This window comes from Grampus griseus, assembly GCF_964374135.1.
Source record: "Grampus griseus genome assembly, chromosome: 15".
Lineage (NCBI taxonomy): Eukaryota > Metazoa > Chordata > Mammalia > Artiodactyla > Delphinidae > Grampus > Grampus griseus.
Genome location: NC_139009.1, coordinates 22331081 through 22350287, shown reverse-complemented (window position 1 = coordinate 22350287; position 19207 = coordinate 22331081). Strand labels below are relative to the sequence as shown.

General features: G+C 40.2%; 1 protein-coding gene across 3 annotated transcripts in view; it reads right to left on the bottom strand.

Moving 5' to 3' along the window:
- Positions 1-19207, bottom strand: part of CLIP4 (CAP-Gly domain containing linker protein family member 4) — a 110058-nt gene that overhangs the window by 67129 nt on the left and 23722 nt on the right. Inside the window, exon 1 of one of the 3 annotated variants that reach the window (XM_082671752.1) lies at positions 864-990. The exons of 1 other annotated variant lie outside the window; for it this stretch is intronic. The gene's annotated coding sequence lies outside the window, so the exon portion shown is untranslated. Of the gene's footprint in view, positions 1-707; positions 824-863; positions 991-19207 lie in introns of those variants that run through there. One more of the 3 variants, XM_082671754.1, reaches the window with a different exon arrangement.

Below are 19207 nucleotides of genomic sequence, written 5' to 3'. Positions count from 1 at the left end.
CATGGCCCAGAATAGGGCCATCAGTCAATTACCTGTTCGCAGGTCTTGCTGTAAAAAGCCTAGTCAAGGCTATAGCCAAGTTGAATGATTACACCCAAGGGTGTCAGTGTAGAGGCAGAAGAGGATGCATGAGTAGTCGTCCCAGAAGTTTATTTCCCCTGATGCTTTGCTCCCTTCTCACCCCCTTCTCTCCTTCCCCCCTTCTCCATCCCCCAAGAATCAGAAAGTGGTGATGAATGCCGACATCCTGGTCTGTGGAAGGAAAGGTGTTACTTGACACTTAATGAAGGGACTTAATGAGTCCATCGTTTCCCCATGACTGAAGTTTGTAACAGGGAGCCAGTAGTGTTCCCCTGTAACAACTTTCTCTGAGGCCTTTTTATTCTGGCTCTGATATACCAACTGACTACACTGTACTTCCACGTTCACCAAATGCAGTGCCTGGCAAGAGCAAATGTTGGACAAATTAATGTCAACCACGACTCTTCAAGAGCAGAGGTAAGTGCTCGGGCACTCAAGAGCATCTTTTCCTGTTAGAATAATTGATTCCAGACCCTGGAAAAGACCCCCCTCCATATGCTTGAGTCCTCCTTACGATATCCTCCCACCAAGTTGCCATAGTTGAGCACCTCCAGTAACCAGGAATTCACTTCCTTTGAAAGCAGCCATTTTATCTTTGACCAGCCTTGTTGAAAAGTTCTTCCTACCTTAGACGCTAAAATACAGTTCCCTGCATCTCTTCCTTATTGGGTTCTATTTCTACCCTGAAGACTCCAGATCATGTCCAACTCCAAGGAATCCAGGGAAAGCATTCTCAGTCCTTTAGGCTGCTCCTTATGAGACATGCTTAAGATTCCACTCACCAGCATTTTAAGGGTCTCTTTATGGTGCATCCCAGCTTGTCTAGAGCTCTCTTAAATGTGACGCTCAGGAACGAATGGGGTGTCCTGTTGAGTGCAGAGAGGAGAGAGACTGCCACCTGTTTCTTGGCCCTATGCTTCTATTAGCATAGCTCACAGTATCGAAATACTCATTTGCGACAGTCACATCCCATTGTGGAATCAGGTGGAACATACTGTCAACTAAAATTCATAGCGCTTATGCAACGTTTAAACACCATGACCATCCCACAGTCCCTGGTCAGCTGCCAGTTTCTCTGTCCCTGCAGGTTCAGCACCTTATGCACTCTCAGGGATGATGATGTGACACAGATGCTTCCTCCTCCCTTCGGGGGGTTCCGCCTCCCTCTCTCTGCTCTCATCACACCCAGTTCTCGTCTGACCCCACCCACCTCTTTGACTGGTTAAAAGAAGGAAAATAATCTGCCCTTGGTTGGCTTGAAGCAACTGTAAATAAGCCCTATTGTCAGTAAGCCACAGAAATTCATAAAGGTCTATGTGTAACAGAAGGTGCTGTTGGCAAACTTTCCACATATACAGTTCACTTTATTGCTGATTTAAATTATCCCTCTGAGAAACCACTGTTAGTGGTTGACAGGCTATGGCTGGCTGAGTTGCTTTTCACTATAATGAAAGTCTCTGCGAGAACCAGCCAGGCCACTAGCTTTTTCTGCTACACCCAAACACTATACAGTGCCTTGGCAAATTCCCAGGATACCAAGCCATTAGAGAGAGAATCTCCCACTCACTTGCTTACATTTACTGAAAAAACTGAAGTTACTCCCTAGACCATCATCAAGGATGCAAGCACTGATTGGAGTCATGCTTCTTGGAACACTCCATGGGTTATACAATCCTCAGACCAGGAGTTGGACTGGGTAATGATATGGGGCCAGAACTGGGAACATGAAACGTCCACTGCGATGGGAAGGCACATGGGGAAATGGTCCAGCTGCAGCTGCTGAGATTCAGTTATATCTGAAGGCACAACAAGGTTCCTGGACAATGTAGCAATAAACCACAGTCCCAGGAGGTGACCAGCCTCAGTGGTCAGCATCCATGTGGAGAAGGGGACATTACTGACTGACCACAGTTTGATTCCTACCTATGGGATCTTACTTGCCTTCACTTTACCAATGAAGAATCAGACTCCAGGAGGCTGTGGAACTTGCTCACTGTACCCTGGGACAGAAATAGGATTCAAACCCTAGTCTGTCTATCATGAAGGCCTGTGTTGATCCACAATTTTGTATTATCTGCACAGGGTGTACTTTGGGGCATTCAAGACACAGAAATGCTGCGTTGAGCAGCAGGGATCATTGAGAAATTCAGATAGCCAATCAGAATGTCAGCATCAGGAAGGTCTGTCAGGGGCTAACAGGACCACAGTCCATGAGAAAATGGTTGGGGAAGAAAATCAAAAGAAGACAGTGTCACTGCTGGTACATGGACTGAGGTATTGGGCAGGATATGATTCACGGGGGAGGAAGACAAGGGCTTGTTTCCAGAATGTGAGTGTACAGGAGACATCCAGCTGTTAGAATTGGGGTGCCAGATTGGAGACCAACTAGCAGAGGTAGTTAAATATAGACTATCAGAGCCCTGGGTAGAACCCCTAAAATCTTCCTATCATGTTTGCAGATGATAAAATCATCACCATAAAAAACCCAACAGAATCAACTATTAGACATTATACGTGAGTACAACAAGGTTGCCAAATACAAGATCAATTTCTAAAAATCAGTCGTTTCCTCTACTTCATCAGTAAGCACCCAGGAAATATAATAGATTGTAAGAGACCATTCACAATATCAATAAAACTCTAAAGCACAATATTCAAGAATTAACCTAGCAACTTGCAAGAACTTTATGGAGAAAATTAAAGTTCTATTTAAGGACATAAAAGAAGATTAAAAAAAAGAAGATATACTATGTATAGGATGACTTTACAGTGTAAAAATATCCATTTAATCTCTAAATTCAACGTTATACCAACCAAAATTCCATCAGGAACTCAAATTTTAAGGAACTTCCATAAAGTTACAAAATAGATAAGGAAAAATAAAATTTTAAATAGTTAAATCAATTTTGAAAAGCAAGAACAGAGAGAGGAAACCTACCCTGCCAGATATTACGTCATTACTACATAGTGATAAAAATAGTATGCTACTAGTACAGAAACAAATGGAACAGCCACACAGAATAGAACCCTCAGAAGCAGACCCCTGGGACCTCAATATATGTAAATGTGGGGCTGCAAATCAGTGAGAAAAATATAAATTATTTAGAAGATGGTTTGGGGGAAACTAGATTAGTTTAAGAAGAAAAAATAGAGTTGGATGCCCCATGTCTACCATATTCAAAGTGAACTCGAGATTGATTAAAGATCTACATTTGAAAAGTAGGTACAATGTAGGAGAAAATCTGTATGAATCAGGGGTAGGGATTTACTTCATAAAACAAGACGGCAAAAGTGCAAACCTTAAAACAAAAGACTAGGTGATTTGACTATATCACAGTGAAGGTTTCTCTTGAATGAAAAATACCATGGAAAAAATTAACAGGCAGCTGACAAATTGGGAGAAGATAGATATTCAAAAGCAGCTAGGGATTCATATCTAAAATATGTAAGTAACTTTTGCATATCAACAAAAAGAAGTCAGAGAATCCAATATAAAAGTGAGAAAAGGATAGGAATAGGTGATTCACAGAAGGGAAAGCCAGGATAGCAAGCACACAGAAGAGATGCTCAAACTCACTAGTAATGAGAGAAAGGAAAGACAGACAGTGTGATACTGCTGATAGCCACTGGTTTGCTGGTATATATCTTAAAAACAGCTGGGAGTTGAGGGAGAGTCCTAATTTGTAGTGTTTGTCAGTTTCCATGGTACAGATACTCTCACCCCTGCTGATTTCAAGCTACCAGTGTGAAGTCACTGAACAAGAAATTGGGAAGAAATGTGTTCAGTCAGCTCTCATGAGTCAACTCCAATGCACCACTATTTACCCATGAACCTGGCAAAAGTCAGAAAGATAATCCCCAGTACTGGCAAAGATTTGGGGAAATGGGAATCCTCATGCACTGCTGATGAGAATTTAAACTGCTAAATACATTCTGTAGAGCAATTTGGTAACATTTAGTAAAACAAACAAAAAAAATTATCAGCATTTTTTATAACTCAGCAATCGCCTTCATAGATATGCCTCAAAGGAACCATTACAAGCGTCCTATAGGAGCTTCCAGGAAGCCAGTTTCTCATTTACTAGGTGATCTCTTCCAGTCCCTGGCTTTAAATACCATCTCTGTTTTCATGATTCCAAAATGTCTGTCTCCAGCCCTGAACTTCAGACATATATTCATTTGTCTACTCAACATCTAATCTAGAGTACACTCTAGATTAATAGACATCTGTTAATAGGCATCTCAAATATAACATGTTCAAAATAGAACCCTTACCCATAACCTTTTAAAAGAAGAAGCTCCAGGAGGACAGAAGTTTTCGTCTATTTCTGTCACTGCTATATCCTCAGTAACTAGAACATATCTAGTATCGGGCCCATAGTAAAAATTTAATAAATATTTGTTGACTGAATGGGCCTGGTCCTTTAAGATTTCAGTCTCAGTAAAGGTAGATTATTATGTCCAAGGAATTTAGAAATCACAGAAGTTGTCTTTGTATCACATGCATGCACACACTCTAAAGTGGGAGGCATTCATACATCACTAAAGCTACATCAAGTTGTCTTTCCAGCAGCTGTTTACAAAACCAATACAGCTTCATCTCTGTTCACTGGAAATCATCAGCTGCTATAATAACATCTTGATTAGGGGTTGAGAGAATGTCAGACCCACTGGAACTTCCTGAGAGTGGGTAGAGAGCAGCTTGCACCTTGTCAACAATGGATCAAATGACTCACCTAACAAAGAAAGCCATTGACAGACCAATTAGCTGGTACTGAGTCATGAGAAAGTCTCCTTTGTGACAAAAACAGCATTGATAATAAGATCGGTTCTGACATTCCATACCTAACCATATTTGCAACAGCAGGGAACAGTTAAAGTAAAAATAAGTGTGAATTGCTTTCTTAGATTCACACGGGGTTCAACCCAAGAAGAAGTTATAGTCTATCTTTTCAAGGCCCAGCAAAATATATCAGGCAATATCTTTATCGTCATCAAGGTAATCACAACCCTAATGCACTTCTGAGGAAAAGCCACCTGAGTTTCTAACGAGGGAAAAACGAAGGAATCTGTCAGCACTCTTCAAAACGGAAACCCCGCCTAACCTTTATGTCCCATATCTGATATACTCTCTTAAGGAAAGCCTGAAACAAACGCATATTTTAAAATTCGAGCATTTTAAAGTGAAATTAAGCACCTAAGAATAGTTACCTTGAGTCTTAGCCTTTATCAATTCAATTTCTGTAGATTTTTTTAAAATAGCAAATGATTTTTATAAATGATTTCTCCACAGACAGCTTAGGTTTTATATTTAATATGTGCTCAATAATGACCTGCATTCAGAATGGAGCTGAGGCAAGTTTTACAGATGCCCTCAGGGGATGGAAACCTACTCTTTCTGCGTTTCACATCACACTTCATCAACCACTTTGCCGCATAACAGTAACGCAGCAACCACTTGGCTATTACGTAGTAATGTAAGAATATATTAATTTTTTGGATATGTGCCCATTGCACAAAAGCACAGTGCCAGCAAAAAAAAAACCCAGCCACTCAGCTTTCTTGGGTGCTGTCCATCCAACAAGGTGCTGATGTTTCTCCAGCTTCACCCATGCCCTAACTCAGAATTCAACGCAGGGAGTCTCTCAAGGTTCAGCTTGTCAAGTGAGGCAGCACACGCCTGCTAAGGAGCTGCATTTCACCAATTTAGAGGAATCGTTGCTAGTAACAATAGCCTAGCATCTTTGCAAGCAATGGCCAGAGACATCATGGACACTGTGTGTCTCTGTTGCAAAGACTACTGGCCACGCTCAGATCTCTGATGCATCTGAGATCGGGCACCTCCTAGCACACTGGTCCACACGGTCCTCAGCTCCTGCCATCCAAAGAGGCCCAAGAAAAGAGGTGTGACCTGTGAGGGGAGCTCCTGGTCCTCCTTTGTCAAGCATGTACTAAATAATTCTAAGTATCATAAATGCCATTAGATACTGCCCTGTCCTCAGGGAGCTTATAGCCTAACTGAGAGGAAAAAAATTAAAATTCTCCAAAAATTTGGAAGCAGGATAGAATCCCGGGCTTTGAAGTCAGACATACAGGGTTTGCCTGGAACTGAGAGTGTTCCCGGGTTACGGCACTTTCAGTTTTAAAACAAAAACAGTGCCAGGGTTACCGGAATAAGTTGGTCACCCTACAGACAGGTGAAAGTTCAAGTTTAATTACCTTTGGGACCTTAACAAATAAAATAACTTCTCAAAGACTCGGATTCCTCATTTATAAAATGGGTATCAGCGTAGTACTACCGTACCACATATTTCTTCTAAGAATTCAATAAGCTATTGTATAAAGAGAACTAAGCACAGTGCCTACTATTGAATAGTTGATCAATAAGTGTTAATTCTGTATATACAATCAATAATACAAGATAGCATATAATGAAAGACTGAATTAGATGTTTGTGGAACTAAAAACAATGGAATAAGAGATAATTGGATCATTAAGAAAAAGTTCCATAGTGATAGACTCAACAGAAAAAATATAGATTGCCCAATTCAATTTGAATGTCAGATAAACAACAAGTAATTTTTTAAGTATAAGTATGTACTGTACTTTTAAAAGTTATTCGTTATTTATCTGACATTCAACTTTAACTGTCTATCTAGGTATTTTATTTGCTTAAAATGGCAACCCTACATAGAGGAGGTAGAACTCAATTCGTCCTTTAGAGGAAGAGGGAAAAAAGAAATGCCAGGCAGAGGGATACCCATGAGCTGCAGTGGACCAAAGACAGGAGCAGTGCATGGGATGCCTTGTAAGTTTTTAGAGCAAACACTTTGAGATCCAGGCTAAAGAGGCTAGATTTAATGCAGAATATATGGGAGAGTTAGAGGTAAGGTGCAGGGTCCTGGGATAAGGTGAGAATCCAAAGGAAGAGATGCTTCACAGAAAGAATGAATGAGACATTATGAAGGAAAAGAGTGGATTCCATATTTTGAAACCAAGCCACTTTGAGCGGGACTTTGTAGCCAAGGAGATCAAGTATGTGGCTATCATTATAGTTAGGTAAGTGACCTGAATTCAGCCACGTCACTCCTGGTGGCAGCAGGAATGGGGGGGAAAAAGGGGTTGGATGCAGAGAGATATTATGAAGGAAGGCTATATGGAGAAGGCAGTAATTAAAATTCTAATGTGAATGTGTACTTGCGCTATAAAAACTTTTTTGAATCCCTGCAGGATCATTATTGGTGACCTAAATAAACAATTATGTATAACTCTAGAGAGGCATCTTGAGATAAGTTAATTCAGACCAAGAAAAAAAAAATAGGGCATTTAATGCCCTCTTTGCTCTTCCCTTAGTAGTAAGAGGAGATTAAAGCTATGGGATTCATACATTTCCCTCCTCGCTTTCCCCCCTCCTCGGAGACTCCACAGGGTTCTCCTGCCCGCCAGAAATGACAGAGCCCTTCAAAGAGAGTGAGTTCAATGCAGCCAGGCAGTGAGGGGACTGGGAAACTCAGGGCAACTTCCCTTGGGGTCTGTGTTACTATTTTGGACCTCCCAAGCAAGTTACTTTTTCCTGATATGTGTACATGAAATTCTACTCTTGTAGCAAATGAAAAAGGTACAGACCCATTTGGTAGCTTTTCCCCAGAAGGGCAGTGCTTCTCCTTAGAAACACTCCCTGGCATGAGCCTGTAACTCTGATTCAAAGAAGCCAAGGGTTCAGAATATCTGCCTTGAGGTATATGTGAAACCAAAACCCAATGATCCTACAAGAACCAGACCCCAAAGATCTGCTTAGAAGCTCAGCTCTAAGCATTTTATCAGCTTCTGATTGCTCACACTGACATTCTTTTTATTTTTTGAATTTTTGAATTTTATTTTATTTATTTTTTATACAGCAGGTTCTTATTAGTTATCTATTTTATACATATTAGTGTATATATGTCAATTCCAATCTCCCAGTTCATCCCACCACCACCACCACCACCACCACCACTTTCCCCCCTTGGTGTCCATACACACTGACATTCTTCAAGGTCATTTCCCACCTCTGCCAAGCGTGATAAAGCCCACCCCTTCCAGACTGCCCTCTGCATCCTTGTGCATGACATTTCTTATGCTTACACTTTGCATCCAGTCAATCTCTATCTTTCCAAATCCTGCTACTCTTCCAGAGCCTTCCTACATCTCACCTCTTCCGTGGAGAGCTGGCTCCTTATCTACTCCAAACTACTACTCCTAATTTCTCCCTTTCACTTAAGGAAGGACACATATTAACACCCAACTGTGGGCTTCCCTGGTGGTGCAGTGGTTGAGAGTCCGCCTGCTGATGCAGGGGACATGGGTTCATGCCCCGGTCTGGGAAGATCCCACGTGCCGCGGAGCGGCTGGGCCCGTGAGCCATAGCCACTGAGCCTGCGCGTCCGGAGCCTGTGCTCCGCAACGGGAGAGGCCACAACAGTGCGAGGCCCGCGTACCGCAAAAAAAAAAAAAAAAAAAAAAACTGTAAACTATTTTGTATTAGTTGCTCATATGGAGGCATTTTGTTCAGCCTTCCCAGTGAGGTCTGTAGATTCCATGAGGGCAGGAATTATTTCTTTTTGCCTAAAAGCACAAATACCTACTTTCTGTATTAAATTTTAAAAATTAAAGTCATAACAAATGTATCACACTAATGCAAGATGTGAGCAGAAACTGTGAGGGGCTTGAGAGGCTTATAGGAATTCTCTATACTGTATGCTCAATTTTCTATGAACTTAAAACTGCTCTTCAAAATTGAAGTCTACTAATTTAGAAATGTTTAATTTAATATCTTTTTCCAAATCCTGAGTTCCATCCTCTCTTTCAAGAAACAGAAAGAAGCAAAGAGAGAAAGGGGCAAAGAAGACATTTAAAAGATAGACCTACATATAAAAGTCAATTGCTTTCCTATATATTAACAATGAACAAATGGATTCAAAATTAGAAACACAACACCATAAATACTAGCACCAAAAAAAAAAATCTATATGAGGAAAACTAGAAAATTCTGCTGAAAGAAAGAAGATCTAAATAAATATAGAGGTATTCCATGTTCCTGGATAGGAAGACTCAATATTATTAAGATGTCAGTTCTTCCCAACTTGATCTATACATTCAATGCATTTCCAATCAAAATCCCAGTAAATTATCTTGTGGATAAGAACAAACTGATTCTAAAGCTTATATCGAAAGGCAAAAGGCCCAGAATAATCAACCCAATACTGAAGAAGAACAAAGTCACAGGACTGACAAGACTCAATGTAAAGACTTAACCATAACACTATAGTAATCAAGACAATGTGGTATTGGCAAAAGAAAAGACAAATAGATAAATGAAACAGAATAGAAAGCCCAAAAATATACCCACACAAATGGAGTCAACCAATCATTGAAAAAGGAACAAAGGCAATTCAATGTAAAAAGGATAGTGTTTTCAACAAATTGTGCTGGAACAACTGGACATCCACATGCAAAAAAATTAATCTAGACACAAATCTTACACCTTAAACAAAAATTAACTCCATATAGATCACAGACGTAAATGTAAAATGCAAAACTGTAAAACTTCTAGAAGATAATAACATAGGAGAAAATCTAGGTGACCTTGCATTTGGTCATAACTTTTTACATACAACATCAAATACACAATTCATGGAAGAAAAAATTAACAAATTGGACCTTATTAGAATTAAAACCTTCTGCTATGCAAAAGACCCTGTTAAGAGAATGAAAAGGCATCCACAGACAGGGAGAAAATTTTTGCAAAACACATACCTGATGAAGGACTTGTACCCAAAATATACAAGAACTCCTAAAACACACCAATAAGAAATCAACCCAACTAGAAAAATGCGCAAAATATCTGAATAGCCTTGACCACAGAAAATACACATACAGATGGCAAGCAAGCACATGAAAAGATGCCCAACATTGTAAGCTATTAGGGAAGTGTAAATTAAAATGAGATATCACTACAAACCCATTAGAATGCTAAAACCCTACACAATGACAGTACCAAATTCTGGCAAGAATTTGGAACAACCAGAACTCTCATTCATTCATTGTCGATAGGATTGAAAAATGGTACAGCCACTTTGAAACGCAGTTTAACAGTTTCTTACAAAGCTGAGTATAGTCTTACCACATGATCCAGCAATCTCATTCCTAGGTGCTTACCCAAGTGATTTGAAAACATTATGTCCATACAAAACATGCACATAAATGTGTATAGCAGCTTTATTCATAATTACAAAAAGATTGGACACAACTAAGACATCCTTCAATAAGCGAATGGATAAACAGATTGTGGTACATCTATACAATGGAATATTATTCAGCAATAAAATGTAATGAGCTATCAAGCCATGAAAAGACTTGGGGGGAATCTTAAATATATATTGTTAAGTGAAAGAAGCCAGTCTGAAAAATCTACAATACTATATGATTCCAACCATATGACATTCTGGAAAAGGCAAAACTGGAGACAGTAAAAAGATCATTGGTTGCCAGGGGCTGGGGAGGGAGGGAGGAAAGGACAAATATATGCAGCATAGGGATTTTTAAGGGCAGTGGAATTATTTTTTATGATATTATAATGATGAATACACAACATTATGCACTTGTCAAAACTCATAGTCTGTACAACACAAAGAATGAACTCTAATGTAAACTATGGACTTTAGTTAAAAATAATGTATCAATACTGGCTTATCAATTGTAAAAAGGAAAAAAATAAAAGGTGGATTGTGAAGCATTTTTAATTTATTCAGGTTTTTAAGCACTGAACTGACTTTCTGACTTTTTGATGCTATTGGGTAGGAAAGGATGCATTTATGTAAAACATACCTAAATTGCCTCACAGTCTATGTCCAGTTACTGAAACCTGTGTTAATTTGTCCAAAATAATAGTATGGTTTGTCCAGCATGCTCACCTGTGCCTTAGCAGAAATGAGACTTCACCAGAGGCCTAGGCGGGCACAAGATTCATTTTATGATGAAACTTACCCACATCATGTCACGGTCGTCTTAATGTCATCCAGAAAAAATTTTTTTCAATTTCTCATGGGTCTTCCTCAGCAAGGGCACAAATTGTTTAGAGTGTTGGCTGGGAGTGTATGGAAACAGGTGTATTCATAATGGGCTCCCTTGGGCCCATATGCAGATTCCAGCTAGAGAAATCCTGGGTGGTGGTGGCAGGCTTTGACTTGCCTCCCTGGGGTGGAGTCCTCCTTTAAGTGTACTAGCCTGCTTCTCTACAGGCAGCAAATACACAATAATGACATTGCCTGTGGTGCTATGGTTACCAGATTTAAAGGGCCAGCGGCCATTAGCTATGACCCTTAACCTACCTCTTACGCTCCAGCAGCAATGGCAGAGGAGGAGGAATCGTTAATGGGGCCTGGCCCTTCACTTCATGGCAAGGAAGAAGCCTGGGAAGCTGAAGATACTCTCCCAAAGAGAGATGGGGGAACCAATACCCCAACTCATTCTTCTCCCTCCCTCCAAGTTCCTGCCAATGCCTCTCAAAGGTGGGAGTCCTAGGGCCCTGCCCACCCCCCAGGGTACCAAGGCTTGGCAGTGGGCCTAGAAGGGGCAAACAGAAGATATTCAGAAGAACCTGCAATTTCATACTTCCCCCTTTTAGAATCATAGGCTTATCATCTGGACTGAACCGCCTCAGAACTTCAACACATGTTCTTGTTCCACCAACAAGCATTAGCTCTGCTTTCTAATATAAAGAGAACATTTTGAACAGAAATTTGAATACATTTTGTCATGATTTCTGATGATAAGACATTGTGTTGACTTTTTGCACTGCAGCCACAGATAAGCAATAACTTGGAAGAGCATCCCATAATGATCCCATGGTCTGTTCTTGAGAATTTACTGATACCTGGCTGCCTGTAAGTATTGGAGCCAGTACAGATTTCACAGTTACTGACTCATGTGTGCAAAAACGTCATTTTCTCTATTCTCCTATAATTGAGTGTAATTTCAATTTATAATTGAGAAAATTTAGTCACTCTCAGAGAAATTCATTTGAATTCAGTCATTTCTTAGTCAATTCAAGTTTATAATTCAGTCACAATTAGGTTGAAAACGTCCTCTCTTTTATCCTCCCTGCCCTCTCCTCTTCCCTGGAACTGACCTCAGCTCTCAAGGGCTTATCCTAGGAGCCCACTTCTTGGTCTTAATCTGTGCTGTCTGGTTCTGGGTGTAGCAGATGACACATGCTCCCCTGGGGGGTCTGCAGGACACAAGGGCGTTCCCATTAATTCTCTCCACTAAGAGGGCAGCTCCGTCCTCACCTGGTTTTCATACTTCATCCTGGGCCAACCCCCTGGTTCTCTCTCTTTCCCAGCTAAATTTTCTCTACACAGAAACCTTCAGGACATTGTGGGTGTCCTCTTATGCCACTCTGACCTGTGGGACACTGGGTCTGGCCAGTCTTCTATCCTCTTGTACCTAGACATGCCACACCACCATTCCTACTCGCCACATCAAGAGGACCTGAGGCACTTCTCCCCGAGGCTTGCTGGCTTGCTCTCTCCCCAGCCTCAGGCTGTGGTCCAGGGAGGGGGCACAAGTACCTCTTCTGTCAGGAGCCTCCAGATAAGGCCTTGAGAGGCACTGAAGAAATCTGATGCACATAAGTAAAGAGAAAAGCACATCCATTGACCTGTCACATCCCAGTCTGCCGCAGTATTCTCTGGTTTATTTCCATTTACTATTTTACCTTGTAAGGTAATACTAATGGTCATTAGATTAATTTTATTTCATAACTGAAATTGACCAGAAGAAATTTCTAAACAAGATTGTTTCAGAAATATTTTGGGGAAATAGCTACTTGTTAGAACATATGTTTATGGCTACCCCAGCACTCTAGGACACCAAGTTCCCCATTCCCCCACTTCTGACGACTTACTTAGATATGTAAATTACTGAAGGATGGTGATCAAATTAGCCTCCTTACTCAATAATCACACTTGTTATCCTCATAAACTTCAAAGCTCATCTCTCACTAAGTGCTTACATACATTTTCAAGTCATCCCACTGGTTTCTCATTTTGTGACCCCAAAGAACTTAGTATAATACGTCAGCCAGTTCACTTCCATTTTGAGAGTTCTTTAAAACATTAAAACCAGTCCCAGAAATCCCTACAAGAGGCTATAAGTTACAGTCATCCATCTTGAAATGTGTCCACTGTTAGCTGTTTCTGAGACAAAGCTCAATCTAGTCAAGCCATGTCCTCCCATTTCATGGGGTCTCAACTTTAAAAATAATAACTTCCTAATAATAATAACAACAATAATAATAATTTCCTGAATATAAATTTGTCCAGGTATTTTACAAAGTATAAATTTAGCATTTCTAAACATGACGACACAGATAGAAATTACGAAGAAAAAGGCTGATAGAGTTGATCACGTAAAATGAAAACTTCTGTACCCCCCAAAATACCATAAACAAAATTAAAAGGCAAAAAGAAAACTTAAAAAAAAAACACCAATGGCATTATGACAACTTATAAGACCAGTCAAAATGTTAATATCTTAAAAATTAATAAAACAAAGGTAAACACCTCATTTTTTAAAAATGAACAAAGGATGTACAAGTAATCCCTGAAAGAAAATATACAAATGACCAACAAAGTATATAATTTTTAAAATATACCAACTTTCTAATAAACTCATAAATGCAAATTAAAATGAGATGCCATTTTTCCTCTTTAAGATCAGCAGATTTTTTTTTTAAAGGGTAACACCAATGTCGGCAAATTTGCAGTAAAGTAGACACGTATTCACACTGCTGCTGAGAATGTAAACTTGTAAAATATTTCTGGAGAATAATTTCACAATTTGTACCAAAAGCCTTAACAATATTTATATTCAGGGGGAGCATAACTCTCTTCTCCCTGCGTGGCTGCCCAGAGTACTTCCAAAGAGTAGGGAAAGCTGGGGGGAATAACTTTACAGTTGAACAACCTGACACACGCTGCGTCAGCCAGGTCGACACCAACATCATAATCATCGACATCAAGGTCTACATCAACAGTCGTAAATCATGCTGACAGTACATATTCTTGATATGATGTAATAAAAATGGCATATTACCTCTGCGATCTTCCTCTCAAAACCCCACAGCCCCGATCTAACCATAAGAAAGACAGTCACTCCCATTCTCCCAACTCCTCAGCCCCTGACAACCATTAATCTGTTTTCTGTTTCTGTGGATCTCCCTACTTTGGATATTTCACATAAATGGAGTCATCTATGACCTTTTGTATCTAGCTTCTTTCACTTAGCATGTTTTTAAGGTTCAACCATGTTATAGCATTATCAATACTTCACTCTTTTTATGGCTAATATTCCACTGTATGGATATATCACATTTTGTCTATCCCTTCATCAGTTGATGGACATTTGAGTTGTTTCCACCTTTATCTATAGTGATATAGCGCTATAGTGAACAGTGAATAGTGCCGCTATGAACATTCATACACAAGCTTCTGTTTAAACATATTGCTTCTATAATAAATAAAAATATGCCATTCTTAAAAAAATAATATCTCTTTTAGTCTTGTCAGGCTGCCGTAACAATATACCATAGACTTGGGTGGCTTTAACAACAGAAATTTATTTTCTCACGGTTCTGGAGACTAGAAGATCAAAGTCCCAGCTGATTGAGTTCAAGTATTTTAATCATCACCTGCCTTAGTTGTTCTTCAGGGTCAGCCTTGGATAATTAATCTCTCTTAAACATTATTGTAAATACTTGGCAGTTTGGGGGAAGGCTATTTTTGTCTTCGTAATCCCAAATTTATACAAGGAATGCATTCAAAAAAGTTGGGAGTGAGCAGGAATGAAATTTCCCAGGTAAGGTTATAAGCGGGGGTTGGTGTTCCATCCCCTAGTCAGCCCAGACAAGCCATTCTTATGCATGTAAATGTTAACAAAAGAACTGAATCTGCTATCTACTCTTCAATCCAAGGGCAATTTTGCAGAACGCTCAGAAAATGTTATAGTATTTAAATATAAGGAAAAATGCACAGTGTTGGCTATGACGTTACAAAGGCTCTTTAGCTAGTCTCTCTTCTTGCTTTGCAAACCCTGGGCAATCCTGAGGCTCAATTCTCCCCCGCATTCCACCATGAATTCACATCATCACCTGATGTCTTTCCCCAAATGTGACACATACGCAAAACCAAAAATAACAAGAGTAAAGAGTCTATTTTGAGAAGTTCGTACAACTAACAACCAAGATCTTTCCAAAGCCCAGGGTATATCTGTTTAAAAGTAAATATACAGAAGTCAAGAAATTAGATTCTGTTGTTATTTCCCTACTGGGAATTAGCAAGTGGTCCCTCAGTTTATATGGATGTTAAAACAATTTTTCCGTGGGTCTTTCTGATAACATGTGAGCAGTGATCTAACAGCTAGGGAAGAATTCTTGATTAATTCCTCCCCTGTGTGCTGTGTTCTGACTCCAAGGCCAGGACCCCTTCCCCTGCACCATCTTATCTTCCCCATGTTAAGGGTGCAGAGACTGAGACCTGGAGGTCAACGGCAACGAGCTAAGGATTTTTCTTGGGCTTGGGGAGTGGAAGAAAAGGCAGCAGTGAAGAAAGGAGAGACTCCATTCAGCCAGTGAATCAAGGGCTTTTCAGGGCACAGCCTTCTTTACAAGCACCTCAGTGACAAGCTCCCAGAAAACCTAGGCTTAATTTAATCTTTCCTGTCTTCCTGGTGTGGGGTCTTGTCTAATAATAACATTAAATTCCATTTGTACGTGTTCAGCTTCACAACCTGCTCCTCCGGCGGCATGAGCTGCATGAGGCGTAATTAAGGTATGTAAAGTGTTTGCAACGGAGCCTAGCACCCTCACGATGATAAACATCACCACCACCATCATCATCACCATCCCTAAGTCAGTAGGATTATTCACATTTCAGTTTAGTTTTATTTTTGTGCATGAATTGCCTTCACATTAAGAAGAAACAGTAAAATCTTTTTTTCGGTTTTAAAAATACTATAACTACTGCATTAAGAAAGTTGGAAGGGCATGAAGGTATTGTATAATCTGACTGATGTCTGTACTATTTGAGCTGAAATCAGATCAATATATCTGGACCAGTGGCAGTGGGAGAATTCCATGGTACAGGGTTTGAGATTTGGGTTCCCCTAATGATCACTCGTAAGGAAGGGATGGCGATCGGACTTCTACATTATTGCTCTGAAGGAAAATACCTTGTTTGCTGTTAAGGCCAGACTCTTACAGAACCACAATCCTAATGACAAGGGTGTTAGAGTCAGAAGGGACCCTGGAAACCATCTATGATGTGGCACAGGGATTGTGACAGCCCGGAGTTGGGCACTGGCGAAGTCCCAACAGATCTCTACTAAATCCCTTCCCAAGGTATTTTACAGGAAAGCCCAGTGTATTAAACAGAGAAAAATGGAAGTGTTCAGTTAAAGCTGAGGTGTCCCTCAGACCCCTCACAGGCTCTTGAGAGCAGAATTTTAAAATTATCAACACACTTCAACCCCTCATTTTGACCCATCACAGCAGACAGCCTGAGACAGTGGAAAGATCAGAGCCTGAGAGTCAGCCAGACCTGACGTTTAAGTCCAGCTCTGCCACTTCATTAAGATGTTTGTCTCTGACACAGACACTGGCTTCTCAAATAAATCCTGTATTTCTCCATCCATCTACACCATGGGGTGGCTGTATGAGGTTATGTCTATGTGCATTTCTGTGAAGGACTTTATCCTGAGAAACATCTGTCTCAGGAAAGAAGAGTTAGCAAATTCACGATCTGTGCTTTGCTTTATATGTATAGACTCATCGCTATTTATCTTTTTGTTAAAGTAAGAGGTTGTTGCCTCGATTATACACATCACTGTTTTTTCTCCTTAAGTGTGGTGAACGGATTGGGATTGACATACATACACTAATATGTATAAAATGGATAACTAATAAGAACCTGCTATATAAAAAAATAAATAAAATAAAATTCAAAAAAAAAGTGTGGTGAACGCTGTAACATGGAAAACGTCTCTGATATGTTTAAGTTAATGAGGATAATACAGTGGCAGGATGATTAGCAACTATGCAAAATATATGTACAAATAGAAGAAAAGAGTGGAAAGTAATAATAAAAATTACAATGTATGTAAAATGCAAAGATGTTTATGAAATGCAAACATTTTTGCTGAAATCCACATCTCTTACTTTAAAATATCGCTGGAAATAGAAGTCTACTTTACCAAGGAGAGACTTGAATTAATTGGTAGTTGACATAAAGCCATTTAACATATTCAGTTCCCTGGTCCCAAGCACCACTCTGCCTGCGAGCCAGCTGAGGGCCAGAGACCCCGGAATCTGGGCTGAGCGCAGGGGTGTCAGAGTTTGGGACTTCTGTGGGATCCAGAATTCAGGGCTAAGGGCTGTCTGAAAGTCGCCACCTAGAGACATAATTTAAACCAATGACCATCCGGCCAAGTCATCAATCCAAAGGTCCTTGTCAGAGACAGAGACAGTTTGGAAGGGCAACCTAGAGGACTTCTTCGGGCTGCAGAGCAAATCCAAAGTTGCTTCTCACAGATTCCTGCAGCCCTCTCTCTGGTGGGGCTGGATCTGAGCAGGTGACTGAAAAGTCCAACATGTGTTGAACTGCTAACCCAAGAGAAGATTGAAATAACAGCTGTCTTATTCCCCAAAATGTAGTAAGTACAACACAGGCTTTGGAGTCAGAGAGACAAGGGTTCAAATCCCAGATCAGCTACATGCTAGTTATGTGATTTGAGCAAATTATCTAAACTCTTCAGCCTCAGTTTCCTTATCTGGAAACACGGGTGTGGCAGAGGAGACTACTGGGCCTCTAAAATTGGGGCTCCCTTCCATGGTATAGAGATGTTGCTGGAAGGTAGCTATCCTGCCAGGGACTGATTTCATTTCCCAGGACATTTCCATCTAAGTGGGGCTATGTTACAAGGCCTGGACATGAAAATGTGGGCAGAAATTATGGGTGTGTCAAAGAAGCTGAGAATCCAGTATGACTTCCCCATACTCTCTTCCCCTCCTGCCTTGGAAGTCATGTATTAAAGCTGTCAGTGTTTCAAAATGGAAGGGCCTAGATCCTCAAATCACCACTTGGAGGAGAGCTGTTTAAGACAGCAACCCAACTAAGAACTTCTACCTTGGCATTGGGTAAACAATAATATCTCTTCATGTGTTAAGTCACTGAGATTTGGGGGTTGCTTGTTACAGTAGTTAGCATACCCTACGGTAAATATCTAATTTTTAGGGAAGAATTTAATCTATTTCAATAAAACAAGTTACCTTATCATACCAAAAAAAAAAAAAACCCAAAAAACAAAACAAAAACAAACACACACAAAACAAAACTGGATAAATTCTTGCCAAATTTGGAAAGTACATTTAAGGTACTTTGATGCCATATATAGGCTACATAGTATAGAAGACACTTATTTTGGTGGCTTCTCAGTGGCAACTCAAAGAGTTAAACAGTCAACCCCCAGAAGTACAATGAGAGGCCTGTGTAACTCCTGATTCAGACAATAAGACATACAGAATAAGAACTGGTGAAAAGACACAGGGGTTCCTAATATGATCACCAAATCAGAAGCCACTTAGAGCAGACACCTGAATGTCACGTGCTGGTTTCCACAGAATTGCTTATCACATGAGCAACTCTGGATGGATTACTCTAAGGTGTGTAACAGTAGCCAGGTTAATTTTTTAATGATGGTTACTGGTTCTCCTCAGCAAAGCAGGGGAGGCAAGCTAGTGAAATGATATACGTAAAGTGCCTAACACAGTGTCTGCAACCAACCGCTAGCTCCCTTTCCCTGCTAGCTCACCACAGTCGTTGCTTGCTTATTGCCTCATCTCACATCTGGAGCAGGAAATTGTGTTGCAAAGAACATTCCTTCGGATCTGAAGGACAAACTGTGCCCTTGGCTTGGCTAGTGGAAAATTTTTCTTAGTTTTGAAGGCTCAGGAGAGCTCACTGGTGATGCTGACAGAATTTGAGAAATAAGGCATTTTTTTAGGTTGCTTAAATGAACTTCAGTGTTGGCT